The 14,261-nt window shown below is 43.4% G+C and overlaps 1 long non-coding RNA gene across 7 annotated transcripts in view; it reads left to right on the top strand.

Moving 5' to 3' along the window:
* LOC101721407 (uncharacterized) overlaps positions 1-14,261 on the top strand; it is a 72,819-nt gene that overhangs the window by 18,938 nt on the left and 39,620 nt on the right. For all 7 annotated transcript variants that reach the window (XR_015444040.1, XR_015444037.1, XR_015444034.1 and 4 more), the window contains exon 3: positions 1,280-5,193. This is a non-coding gene — a long non-coding RNA (uncharacterized LOC101721407). The remainder of the gene's footprint in view (positions 1-1,279; positions 5,194-14,261) is intronic.

Below are 14,261 nucleotides of genomic sequence, written 5' to 3'. Positions count from 1 at the left end.
TTGTGCTTCATTTCCTAAGCCCTTGACCACTGTCTGATGACTCATAGTTCAGAAGAAAACAATTCTGTGTAGTGCATGCTGAACACTAATGACCAACACTCCCAGTCAATCACCCATTGTAGCATTCTTCTAGTAGCAGGCTTCACCCACAGACAGGAGACCTGGGCGGGAGGGATGAGGTGTCTGCGGGATACATCGAGTCAGCCCCATAGAAACTGAGCTAGTGTTGCAAGTGTTCCCAGACTCACAGCTGGAGGCTGCACAGCACAGGGGTGGAGGGCAGAAAGTCTGGATCCCAGATGCCTCGATTTGAATCCTGGCTCCAGCACCGGTTGTGTGTGAACTTAAGCAACAGTTATCTTCTTTCTGCTTCAGTTTTATATCTCTAAAAGAGCTTGAGTTATGAGCTCAAATACATTAATAAGTACCAAACACTTAGAACAGTGTGGGCTTACAATCTAAGTATAGTTTTCCTCAGTATCCACAGGGAATGGGCAAAAGGACCCCCTGAAGATACCAAAATCCATGAATGCTCAAGTCTATTTCATGAAACAACAAGGTGTTTGCATAGAACATTGACACATCGGCCCAAATATTTTAGATCATCTCTAGATTCCTTCTAACACCTAATACAATATGTATACTATGTAAATAGCTGTTATACAGTATTGTTTAGGAAATAATGGCAAGAACAAAGTGTGTACATGTTCTGTACAGATGCAACTTTTTTTTTTCTTTTGGTACCAGGGATCGAACTTGGGACCTTGTGCTTGCAAGGCAGGCAGTGGAACTATTTAGCTAAATCCCCGGCCCCAGATGCAACTTTTTGATGCAAGGTTGGTTGAATCTATCCATGCAGAGCCCACAGATGTGGAGAATTGACTGTAGTGTTTGCAAAATAAGTATAATCTATTCTCAACCTGCCACATGCTGACTTAAACAACTGAGTCCCTCCTAACTGCATGCTGCTATTAAACTGGGCCCAGGCTGAGGGCCTGCAGTAAAGGCCCAATTTTTCTATGGCAAATCTACTCACAGTTCACTAAAACGGTTCTTCATCTGATTACACATCCATGGATACACCTAGAGTTTTATTATGAAAATAAGTGTTTCTTTGCATAAATCTGTAACAGATTTAAAATTCTAAGAAATGGTTACTACTGATAAATTTGTAACAGAGAAAATACTTTTGGTACTGGAGAACATGAACATTATTGAATTATTGGTTATTAAATTTAATTTTATATGATTTTTAATTCCAAATTTTGTCTGACAACAGATTTGAAGTGGCTCAAAAAATACCACACAAGGAAAGAAAATATTCCATCATGTGCCTTTCGGGACAGAGAAGCTTTTCAAAGAAAATTCTCATCTGCAACAGATTTTACTAGGCTCTTTTCCAAACCAGCCCTCTAAATCAGTTTTAATACTTTTTAGTGAAGAGAGATTCAACAATAACTACCTTTATTCACCTACAGAAGCATATTTTAGAAACATCCTAGCAAGTGCTTAAAAACAATAATCGTTTTATGCCCCATATGGTCTTCACAGAGCCCATTACCAGGTGCTCCAGAAAGAGCAAAAACACCAAAATGTTCCTAAATATACAACTTCAGCTTGCTCACTTCTTCTGGGAACTTCTTCGGGGCCCCAATGGCTGTCTATCTTGTAGCCTGTAAAATGAAGCAGGTGTTCACCTAACCAGCTCTAGTTATAGAGCTCTTGTCCAGCAATTACCTCAATGCACGTGAAATTTGGATTTTTAGAAATCACACTTCCAACTCTGTTACATAAAATATCTTGGCACAAGGTTCAGTTTTGCCTCTTTTTGTGGTCTGATATATGCCCATGCTCGACTACAATCTAAAGCTAACATAACTCTGTAGTGAGACTAAATGCCATTTCTTCAGAGTGTGAGAAGAAAAGACATTTTCATCTCCTGCTTCAGAAGAAAACCTATCAAGTGCTAAGTGCATGAACGAACAATGAAAGCACAATCTTGTGAGTGTTTTCTGATAGTTAATTGGTTGGCTGAAAAAAATAAATGAAAAGTGTCTAGTGAATACCTCAAGCTCAATTAGGAAAATTTTCTGAAAGTGCTTATTCCAATAGACTTCCTAAAGAAAGTATTTTTTTTTTGCTCAAATGAAGGAGACAGCTGTGTGAAGTTTTTTTCTTGGTACTGGGGATTGAACTCAGGGCCTTTGCACGGAGCTACAACCCCACACACTTTTTTAGTTTTTATTTTCAAATATGGCCTCACTAATTTGCTGAGGCTGGGCTTGAACTTGTGATTCTCCTGCTTCACCCCCCAAGAGTGCTGGGATTATAGGTGTGTACCCCCACACCGAGCTTGTTAATTTTATATTTCTATACTTCCTGCCATGACCAAGATATGGCAGGTGTTCAGTAACAGTTGAACTAAATCAACTGTTGAAAATTGGTGAAGTATATGCAAAGGAAATTAAATCATCTCATCAAAAAGGTATATGCATTCTTATGCTTACTGCAGCAGTGTGCATCATAGTCAAAATGTGAAATCAACCAAGATATCTGTTAACAGATGGGTAAAGAATGGATAAAGAAAATGTGGTATTCATACACAAATGGAATATTATTCAACCATAACAAGGAATGAAATCTTGTCATTTGCAGCAAAATGGATGGACTTGGGTGACATGATAGTAAATAAAATAAGACAGATACAGAAAGACAAATACTACAAGTTCACATTTAAAAGGTAATTTGAAAATAGAATGGAAATTACTGGAGGCTGGGGAAGACATGGAGAGGTGGGTAGAAGGAGTTTGGATAACAAGAACCCAAACACAGTTAGGTAGAAGGACAACTCTAGTGTTCTGCAGCATAGTAGGTTGACTATAGTTCACAGAAACCAAAAATATATTTTAAGAAGAACTAGGAGAAATGGCAGCCCAAAGTCTTCCAACGTAATGAAATGATAAGGTGGTGGAAATCCAAGTATCCTGATTTGATCAGTATACATGATCAGTATACATGATTTGATACTGTATACATGTACTGAAATAACCTACTGTACCTTATAAATATGTACAATTATTACCTGTTGATTAACAGAAAAAAATTAAATTAAAAAAAAAGAATTAGCAGAAATCTAATTTTGTACACTTTGCCTGAAAAGCAAGAACATGGTCTCTGGAGCCAAGCATGCCTCAGTTCAAAATCTGTCTCTACTGTTTACCTGCCCTAAGCCGGGGCAGTGTAACCACAGTTCATCTGCTGGTCCTCGTAGAACACCACAGATAGCACAGGCTGGTGACTCAGCACAGTGGAAAGGAGGCTGTGATTATGAGGCCCTCAAATGAAACCTTGACCATCATCATCATTGGAAAATGAGTTTTCACCTAGGAATCCCACTCAATTCCTCTCTGCGATTCTGTTAGTTCATGTTTATTTCTAAAAACTTCATTCAATTTCATGCTTTAGGTAAAGTAGGGAACCTACCAGTTTTTTTCTGATGTTGGATGAATCCTGAAGTAGTTGTTTTTTTCTAAATATCGGGTGGAATTACTGGGTATATGCTAATATAAAAATATAAGAAACTGGCTAAATGGATATTGGACCCAACACATTCTGAGAAATATTTTATTGCTGATTTTTCAAAAGCCATGATATAAATTTGTTTCCTTAGGAGTACCTGACTTCTTTCTCCTAAAAAACTGCAGAAAATGTTTAAATAGGTCATCCTATTGGTTAATGTGGTAACCATAGTCAACACACCTGCCTGACACACAGCACTTGGGAATGTGGCACTGGAAACCAGGCTTCCACCTGCCCAGGTGTCTAAGAAGAAACAGAGAAGGTGGGTGGCACAGGCATCAGCCACCGCCACAAATCACTGGGCAATCCCCAAAGACATGAACTGTGGAGAGGACTGTCATCACACACTGGCCTTCTCAGTGACAGCACACTCGGGTGCACACAGGGCGCTTTGTGGGCCATCCAGGGAGCATCCTTGAATCACCAAGGACAGAATGCTGGCAGAGGGAGTCAGCAAGCAACTACTGCATCCATGAGCTGGGCTGGGAGGATGAAAGGCTCAGCGGCAGCTGAGAGGGAAAAGGTCCTGCTGCAGAGCCCTCAGGAAAGCTTCACCACCTTGTCACTTTCAGAAAGCTCTGCCAATGCTAGTGAGGAATGTGTGCTCGCCCCAGAGTCCCTCACTACTTGACATAGAGTTGCTGATTTCACTGTCATCAGAGACCTGATGAACTACAACACCCAATCTTGCTCAGCATCAACAAGAACAACGGACATCCTGGGAGGCCTGGGAGGCTGGATTTCTGATGGGGGAATCTAAAATACTTCTTGTACCATGGAACATTAGTGATGTTTTGAAATCAAAGAATGAAGACATTTCTCCAGCTCAGAGTATTAAGGATGCTTCTTGTGATTTGGAATGAGCAGGCCTGATGACTTCTGGGCTCTTCCCTCCTAGCTTCATTACAATTCCCTGGAAAAGACCTGGCCTAGGGCCCTGTGTGTCTTTGCTCCAGCAGCCCAACACTAGGAAGCAGAGCTTTAAGACATGGGACTACAGGAAAGCTCTGGAAACCCAGGAGAACCTTCTGTCTCCACTGAGAAAGGCCCCGAAGAAAGCCCAGCTTCCTGGCCACACCTCACTTGGTGCTGGAGTCACCAAAGTCTCTCTTCCTGCCCCACGGTGCCTTCCCTGACACCAGGCTGTCTCCACACCTATGACCCCCAGGCCTGCCTGTCATCATGTGAGCTGGGGAAAGCCACGTTGCCACCCATTTTTTTGGATTGTTTCCTAATGTTCATGATTCCTGGCCACTGAGAAGTGCTTCTGGGGACTGGACTTGCAGAGGGGCAGAAGAGGGAGGAGAGGAAAGTGATATGGAGATTGCTGACAGAGTGGAAAGGCAGTGGGAGTTCACCTTCCTTCCCTCCGCTCTCCAGGCCCCGGCACCAGGGTCAGCAGTTCATGCAGAAGATATCAGGATTCTTTGGAGCAATTTATGCTCCCAAATCCGCACTGACAGCCCAGGCCAAATTGCCTTCCTATGTGAAGGTCATTTGCTCTGTCAAGCACTTGACAATTGCTCAAAGGGAAATGAGGGAATTGTTTTGTATAAATGAGTCAACTTCTCTTGAATTCACACCACTTGCGATGGACCATGCCATGACAGTCAGGTAAGTTTGCACGGCTTTAGCTCAGCATTATCAGAAAACATGATATGTACTGTGTGCCTCTCAGCTTATGTCCTGTGTCAGGTTTGGGGATGAAAATAATTTGGACATAATATAGTCTAGGCCATTTCAGCAAGGCTGGAGGCAGCATGTTCAAGATATGTGTTCGCATTCCAGTTATCCAAAGTGGGGAAGGAGAGAAATAATGGGAATTTTCCAGTGTGGTAAGTAACTCACCCCAATCTTCTCTGTCCTTCCATATGACCTTCATTCCAGAGGTGGCCAGTCCTGGGAGGGCGGCAGGTAGGGGATGTGCGATTAGATGTCCAAACCTCAGCACTATGAAAACTGGAAAATTTGGGCAAGTTGAGGGGGTGGACAGGTGCTGGCAGAGGATGGTTAACCTGAACAATAGATAATTGAGAGTTAACTCTACAACCTGGATACACATTGGAAAATACATTCAGTTAGTTCAGTGTTTGCAATTTATGTGGAGGAAGGGATGCGTCCATGCTGGGTAGTCAATCAAGAAGCATTCGTGCTGTATGTTCACATACGATGGGATGGGAGACTTTAGGTTAAGAGAAAAGTAGATTTTCTCCATTATTTCCAATGTCTGCTATGAGCTACAGTGATATCACTGGGAAGAAAACTTAACTTGTGATGGTATCAACCACTCTGTTTTATGCTCTTTAAGAAACTCTTTTAATGTTTTCTGATCATCTTAAATGCCTCCATTGGTAAAGCAGGTACTTTGTTGGGGGAGGAGGGATTTCCATGCTCATCAGGTTTTCAAAAACTTCAGCCACTTGGATGTAAGTCTTCAGTCAAAGGCAAGTTTAGAGTTGTATGCATGCAAAGGAAGAATAAGCTTTACGGTCTATACCCCACTAACTCCCAGTGCACACTTGCTGGAGGGCAGCAAGGATCAAAGCAACCTCAACATCTGCTCAGAAGCCCAGAGCTCTTCCAGAGGCCCCAGAGGCCGATGGGTACGGTCACCTGGGGGCCCCAGCTGGCTCAGTGGGCACTGGCACACTCAGCCTACACAGGACACCAGGCCTAGAGATGACTCCATCCAGAAAATGACTTCCTGCCACTTTTCCCTTCTCCTCTCCATCCTGCCTAGTGTGCACAAGACTTTGGGAAAGATTAAAATTCTGTATTCCTCCTTCACAGCAGTTGAGGATTCCTGGTATAGATGATATCGCACCCAGAAAAACCAGGAGTCAGGGTGTGTTTTGTCCATTTCTCCTGACTTCTAAATCTGTGTCCTACCTCTTAGTTGTGCCGCTTGATGCTTCTGTGTGGAAAATTGGATTTGGATTGTGGGAGTCTGTATATGTGTGTGTGTGTGTGTGTGTGTGTGTGTGTGTGTGTGTCTGCAGACGTGTGCCCATGTGCATGCATGTGCACCTACATATGTGTGTGTGCATGTGTGTGCTTATGTATGTATGCTCACATGCTGGGGAGCAAATTTGCAGTGGAGATGCTGAGGAGAGAGAGCTCTAGTCTGTCCTTGGTGGCAAGAGCTAGTCAGAGCACAGGGATTGGGCAGAGACTGAGTAGCAGCAGGTAACCTCTATCTGTCCTAGAGATGCCAGTCTGCTTGTAGGAGGAAAGGCATCTCCTTCCAGAAGACCAGAATACTGTGGCAGTGGAGAGAATATAGGCATTGCACTCGTGTTCTGAGGATGTCTATAGAGTAATTGATTAAAGTCTGTTTGCAATAAACAACTTAGGAAACACCAATGAAATTTTAAAAATTGTGGCTTGTATGGCCAAACATAAAAACTGAGAGGAGTTTTTGAGTAAACTGAGACCTGCCATGAGCAGGTACGTGCACCTATAGGAGAGGGTTGCTAGCTACCACCAGGGTCCAGAGTTTCCCTGCTCAGTAGGAGGCAGGGAGAATAGGCTAGGGAGACCTTTTAAATTTTGCTTTATTCTTTCCTTCCCCTTTTCCTTGCTAAGAAAACAAACAAGCAAACAAACAAACAAAAACCCCAGAACAAAATAAAAATACAAGAGATCAAGGGGAAGAGGAGGAAATATAAAACCTAGTTCATGAATTATTTATTAAGCTTGAGATCGGTAGAATTCCAGCAGCCAGGGGTCCTGACCCTTTCTCACATCTTCATGTCTTCTGACTTCACTTCCGAGCTGACATCGCTCCCACGGTGCAAATTACACCTCAGTCCTGGGCTCCCACTATCTCATCACCTATCCTGGGCATCACCAACTCAGACCACCAGTCCAAAAGGTCTCAAACTGTATCAGGATCTACTCTCTTTTGTCATTGTCCCTTTTCCTAGGCCACTCCCTTGCCATGTCCTCACTTCCTTACACAACTGCAAAGATCCACACCTCACTAAAGTAATTCCCTTCTTTGCATCCCAAACACCCACTAGCTTCTCTCCAACTTAGTCACTTGAAGGTACCCTGCGCCTGGTTAAGCCCACTCCCCACTTCCTCCAAGCCAGCACCAGCACAGCTCAAACCCACTACACTGGTCCACATGGCCTAACAGGCTTCCCATGTTTCCCTGGCTCTCCCAGACATCCCTGTCACTTGTTCTTCCTGCTCCTGGAACCCTGCAGCATCCCTCTCCTTCCAGCTGGGCAAGATCACAGAAATACCTAGATAGTACCTGCTCATCCACCCATGCTCAGACTGACCATCTGCTACGGTGTAGATCTAGAATGTCCTCCCAAATGCCATGGACTCCCGGATGGGACTTTTGGAAGGTGATTGGATGATGGAGCATTATACTTGCCAGTGGATTCATCTACTAATTAATTCAGCAGCCCAGTGTGCTGCTGGGAGGTGGGGCTTGGTTGGAAGTGAGTCACTGAAGGTGTGACCTGGAAAGGTGTATCTCCCTCTCTGCCTCCTCCTTTTTCTCTCAGCTTCCAGGCCACCATGATATGACCAGCTCTCCTCTACCCAATCCCTTCCACCAAGCCCTTCCTGCCATGGAATCAGCTGACCATGAACTGCAATCATGAGCCAAAATAAACCTCTCCTCTTTTCAGTTGCGGGTGTCAGGCATTTTTGTCCCAGCAATGAGAAAGTGACTAAAACAACATCTAACACATTGTCCTGCCTTCTCCTCTTGCCTCTCATCTGCTTAGTGCCAGCTGTTTAGTTCTAGGTTGGGGCTCTAGAAGCAGATGCTGAACTGAGGATTTGGATGCAGCAATTTAAGGAAATACTCCCAGGAGCAGCCAGAGATGGGGTGGGGAAGGGCAAAAGGCAGCAGGTGTGGGACTCCAGACTTGCAGTAGAGCATTGAGTCAGGGTGACTGCAGTGTCACTTAACCTGGAATTGTCCCGCCTGCTGGCAAGGGAGCTGGGCTCTCATCTCCACCCTCATCAGCAGGCAAAGTGGTCCAGTAGCCCAGGGCAGCATCTGCAGAACTGTAGGGATGGAGATATACAGTAAGAGTTTTATGGGATGCTGGAACATGGTGAGGCATAGAGAAAGGAAATGCAGAGTAAGAGACTGGCGTGGAGGGATGGGCTCTGTCATAAGGATGGTTGGGACAGTCCTGATGAGACACAGCACAGTCTAGTGAAGACACAGTCTGAGACAGAGGGACTCTGGCAAGGGCACTGCTGGAGGTAAGTCCCCTTTGGTAGTAATGTCCAGGCAGTGGGGTGACCCACCCACAGGTTCAGCCTGTCTGGGACTTTTCTGGTTTTAGCACCAGCAGATTCCATGGGAACATTCTGGCCAGAGTAGCTGGAGAACTGACAAAAGGAAGGAGAAGCAGGAGGTGAAGGTGTTACCTGGGGGGTGACCACATCTTGTAGGACCTCAAAGACTATTTAGTGTTTGGCCCCAAGGAAAATGTATGGTCCTAATACCCACAGGGTTTGACATATTTCACCTTTCCCCTTCCCCAAAGCCCTCCCAGTTCACCTTTGTAGCACTGTTCACTCCCTAAGATATATTTCATGTTTGTCTTTGTGCATGTTTAGTTTCTGGATCCCTGATTAGGAGGCAGGGTCCCTGAGGACAGGGGCTTGCATGCTCTGCTTTTTCCTAGACTCGGTGCTGAGACCCACACCCGGCACACACCCAGCTGCCTTGAAGGTTGGTGACAGTGAGTGGACGATGGAGTTGGTATTGGATCCAGGGGTATCTGAGGTGCACCTGCATCCCTTCCCTCATACAGACCAGCTGCCAGTGGGCTGGGGTCTTTCCCTGTGGAACTGGGAGACAATGCCACCTTCTAGAAGCACCTGCCTAGGAGGTTGATTTCTGATGAGCAAAGTCTTTAAGGGCAAAACCAGATCTCAACCATTATTCATTTGTCCTCAAAGAAGCATCGAATTCATAAAAATTGTCAGAAATATCATGTGGCTCATACTTTAAGCTCCTAGCAGGGCATCTATTCTTCCAAAAAGCCTGTGGGGAAAAAACATAAGAATTTTAAGATCAAACAGAAGTTACATGTTGAGATACATTCCATTACAGAAGTTGCACTAACCCCCCCCCCCAATAATATTTATTTTCCTGAAATGAACAGAAAATACATTCCTAGTCACATTTCTTCAGTCTTTAAATAGGGAAAACCCTAAACATTTGTCTGAGACACTGCTGCCTTAGCAGTAAGGATGGTGGGGATCAGGGAGCTTCCTTCCCCCCTGAAGGGGGGCTTTGTGGCAGTTTATCAGCCACACCTGGCTGTGGACTGTATGGAGATACCCCAGGGAAAACGGGGCATGTTAGTTGATCTTTACCCAGCTGCATTTTTCATCTACAGTAAGACTTGCTCGTATTTTATCTTTACCACCCAAATATTAATTCTAGCCTAGTAGTCTGATTGCACTGTTATTTTCATAATATTAATTTGTCTGATTTCAAAATTATTGCACACACATGGTATTTTTCATTTGCTTCCCCCATCCATTCTTTTTCCTGGCCACAGCCACAAGATGAAAATATCAGGAAGGTAGTAATTAATTTATCTAGTTATTATTTTGGGGATCTATTATATCATGTGGTAAATATGGTTAAATGTAGTGAATAATAGTAAATAATAAATGGAGTACTGCATATTTCAATATTATTGAGAATAATTTTGAATGTTCTCATCTCAAAAACTGTTAAATATTTAAGGTGATAGGTTAATTAGCTTGATTTAATCACTTCACATTGTACTAAAAAATATAACATCACTTCCTACCCCATATTTATATACAACTCTAGTTTGTTAGCATATAATAGAAAATTTTAAATAGAAAAATTTCAATGATGAAAAATATTAATTTTTTTTTAAAGTGTATTTCTCAGTCCATCTGTATTGATGATATTATTTGTAGAAATACCGTGTGTTTTGGCAAGTGGCTTTTTCTAATATTCAGTCAGTTATTTGGAGAGTTTGAGAGTGAAACAACAGTTATAGTCACACATGCTGGCAGAAAGTGCATCAGGACTGGTAGGCATGATATAGTAAACAGCAGCCTGTGATAAATCCTATGCCACCGATGTCAAAGAGGAATAATAAAGTTTAGTTTTTAAAACTAGTTAAAACGTATGTGTACATAAAATGAAAATAGCGGGGCCAGGGATTTAGCTCAGTGCTTCCATCGCTTGCCTTGCAAGCACAAGGACTGGAGTTCAATCCCCAGTACCAAAAAAAAAAAAAAAAAAAAATGAAAATAGCAAACACTTCTATGCTACTTAGTAAATTACAGACACTATTCTAAGTGCTTTATATTAATCCACTGACTCTCACAGCAAGCCTGTCACGTACACACCATTCTCCCCATTTGATAGATGACAAAACTGTGCCACAGAGAGGGACAAGTAACCCAGGCCACATAGCTGCCAGGTGGCAGAGCTGAATTCAAACCTGAAAATTTCTCCTCTCACTGTGAGTCAGGCCTGCTTTCCTGCTGTCACATGGGCTGCTGTTTACAAGTCCTCTTCTTCTCATGTTCTTGGTGGAACAGTTCAGTCCAGAAGTCAGAATAGTATCCAGCACTTCCTTAGCCTTGTGTGACCGCACAAGGGAGCTGGGTTCCCTCAGCCATTCAGGAAGCTATAAAAGTGAAGGGAAACGTGTTGTTCTGGTGGAGCTTGGGTCCTCAGGGAAAGTTTCACACTGTTTGTAGTTGGATTCTCCCTTATCTCTGCTCTCCGGTTGGTGTGGACAAACCCAGGTTTTCCTCTATTTGAAAAATGCTGGATGTGAAGTTGGTAAACAGCCCAGGTGAGTGGACATATGCTAAGGAAGTGGAAGCAGCTGGTGTCGGGGAGGTAGGGTGGCTCATTTGTTCTCATGTAGGGGAGTCATTGGAAAACTCCCGACCAGGTCTGCCTGTCCCTCAGCTCCTTTGGGATCTGCTGCCTCTCCTCCCCTCCCCTTACATTCCCTCCCCGCTCCAGCCTCAGTGTGGAAAACCACAAGGCCTTGCATCCCCAATGCCCTCCCTCTTCCTTCTCCTTTCTCAGGGCCTGGGAAGGAGCTGGTGGATGTGACCATATTATCTTTACCTGAAACCCCCCAAGACACACAAGAGGCAAGAAGGAAAGGGCACTGTTGCACATAGAGTGTGTGACCTGGACAGCTACTGTTTGGCAGCCATGGGGCTGAGCCAGGCAGGGGATGCCTTGGTCCACATGAGAAAAGCAGACAGGGAGTGATGTGAATGGCCTGGCAGACCGGAATTATAATGAAAGGCTTCCCTTTTTGTAAATAGTAGCATGATGATGATAATGTAACAGCAGCAAACACTAAGTCGAACTTACAACATTTCAGGTACCAGCCTGAGTTCTTTCTATATACTAACTTTTCTCCTCCTCCTAATACCCCTTTGAAGTGTGTGTGTGTGTGTATTTGTGTATTATTGTTGTTATTATTATCTCTGTTATACAAATGAGGAAATCAAGACACAAGAGAGGTCAGGTAACTTCCCTGAAGCCACCAGCTAATTAATACATAACAGAACTGGCGCTCACAGTCAGGTGATCTGACCAGAGTTTGTGCTGCAGTGTTCAGAGCCCATTTTTATGCCACACCTAGTGGTCATGGAAAACAAACCACCTGACAAATTGGCATGTTGTCTCCATTTGAGTGATCGTGCATAACATCTTCAAGTAGTGGTGCATAACAGAATGTTGACGTTCCCCAGGTCTGATAACTTCACGCATGAGTATATGTTGGATGTAGACTGTTGTTACTGAACACTTTTATCCACACCTGTGTTTCCCCTGGGTAGTTGGGTGGTCAGCTAGCCTTAGTTGAGAAACAACACTGGAACCAAAAGTTACTTATGCATTTATTTATTTACTGTCTACTAAGTGTCAGAAGTTGGTCCCAACACTCAGGCTATAGAAGAGAAGACTTGGTCTAGGTAAGAAGACAACCAGGTAAACACAAAGTACAGTAACACAGAATAAGATGAACTACAAAGCAAGACATGCCTGAAATAAAGGATGCTGGGACAGCCTGTCTCCTGCGTCTCTGGCAGGACACAGGGGAGGCCGGGAGGAGGGGGCACCAGAATGTCTTCCGAAAGAGTTGTGTTAGTCCCTCCTCCTGGAGGATAAGCAGAACCAAGTTATAAGTATATTTTTGGATGGAGCACCAGTGCATGCTGAGGTTCTCTCAAGCACAAGTTTAACTGATTGTGCTTCCTGGCTTGTCATCTGTCCCATGGTCCACTTGATACATTAATTTTTCTCTTGTCTGATCACAACCCTCCTCCCCCAATGTGGCAAGTGAAAGGTATAGGAGGTAGCAATGTGCAATGCTTTTTAATATTGATAAATGAAAAAATATCCTGCTTATACCTGACATGGGTGTATGTATGATGCCCCTACACTCAGTATTTCAGAATGGGACTGTGTTTGGACAAAGGGCCATAGCTAAAATGAGGTCGTTGGAGGGGTCCTAGTCCTGTGACTGGTGTCCTTACAAGAATAGGAGATTTGAACACAGACACATGGGGGGAAATCTATATGAAGACACAAGGAGGAGGTGGCCATCTGTAAGCCAAACAGAGGCCTTGGAATGAAACCAACCCTGCCAGTACCTCTGTCTTGGACTTCCTCCCAGAACTAACTGTGAAGAAATAAAGTTCTGTTGTTTGACTCACCCAGCCTGCAGTATTGGCTGCAGCAGCCATTGGAAACTCTCAGACTGCTTTTCCCATTCTCATCTGCATTGACTGAAAGTGTCCTTTGTTGGGCTGATATCTTGATAGTGGCTTCTGGCTAAAAGAACCATAGTTGGAAAGATGGAGTTCAGAGAAAAGAACAGCCCACTTTCTTGTCTTCAGGAGCTCCGTGGCCTGAAGGCACACACCAAGAAAGTCTATCACCCAGCAGAACTAGCGCCTAGTGACATCTGGAAAGCTATAAGCCTGTCCTTATTTTTAGCCCATACTTGGCCAAACATTATAACACAAAAAGATTTCAAAAATGCACATGCGCAGCCCACGTGTTCTGTCAAACTTGGGTGGGAATGGGTAAAAGGATTCCAAATTCTTCCCTGTGTACACAAGTTAAATTTGGTTGATGAGCTTTCATATCACATTCTGTCAAAACATTTCCTACTAAAATGAGACTATACTTTACTTATGGAAAGCAGATGAACAGACATTTGGAATCTTGGAAATGTTTTAAAGTAATATTTTCAAAATAATGTTTGGGCAAATTGGACAAGTAAGTCAACTGAGGTAGGATTTTCCCCCCAAAGATGTAAAAGAGAAAATTGTACTACTTTTTTCCTAATCTAGCATGATTTAGAAGTTGACTGTAGACCATTTCCACTCGCCATTTATTTCTGGTAATATAAAAAATAAGCATTTGGAAGAATGCTGTTTATTAGCTAGAAATTCCTTGTAATGGCAGTGATAATATAATTATCTTTCAAATGAGGCTCTTTTTCAGAATAAACAAAGACAGTATTTAAAAGTGATGCCAGGATGAAGTCAGAATCTAGGGCTACTTTAAGTAAACATGCAATCATCATATTATACAAACAAATGTTTTTGCCCTCTTCACAGCTGTCACTGAGGAACCTTCCAGTATATTGTCTCATTGTTTATTAAAT

This window comes from Heterocephalus glaber, unplaced genomic scaffold, assembly GCF_053883595.1.
Source record: "Heterocephalus glaber isolate CG9 unplaced genomic scaffold, H.glaber_assembly_v1.0 deba00001593, whole genome shotgun sequence".
Classification (NCBI taxonomy): Eukaryota; Metazoa; Chordata; class Mammalia; order Rodentia; family Bathyergidae; genus Heterocephalus; species Heterocephalus glaber.
This window is presented reverse-complemented; position numbering and strand designations above follow the sequence as displayed.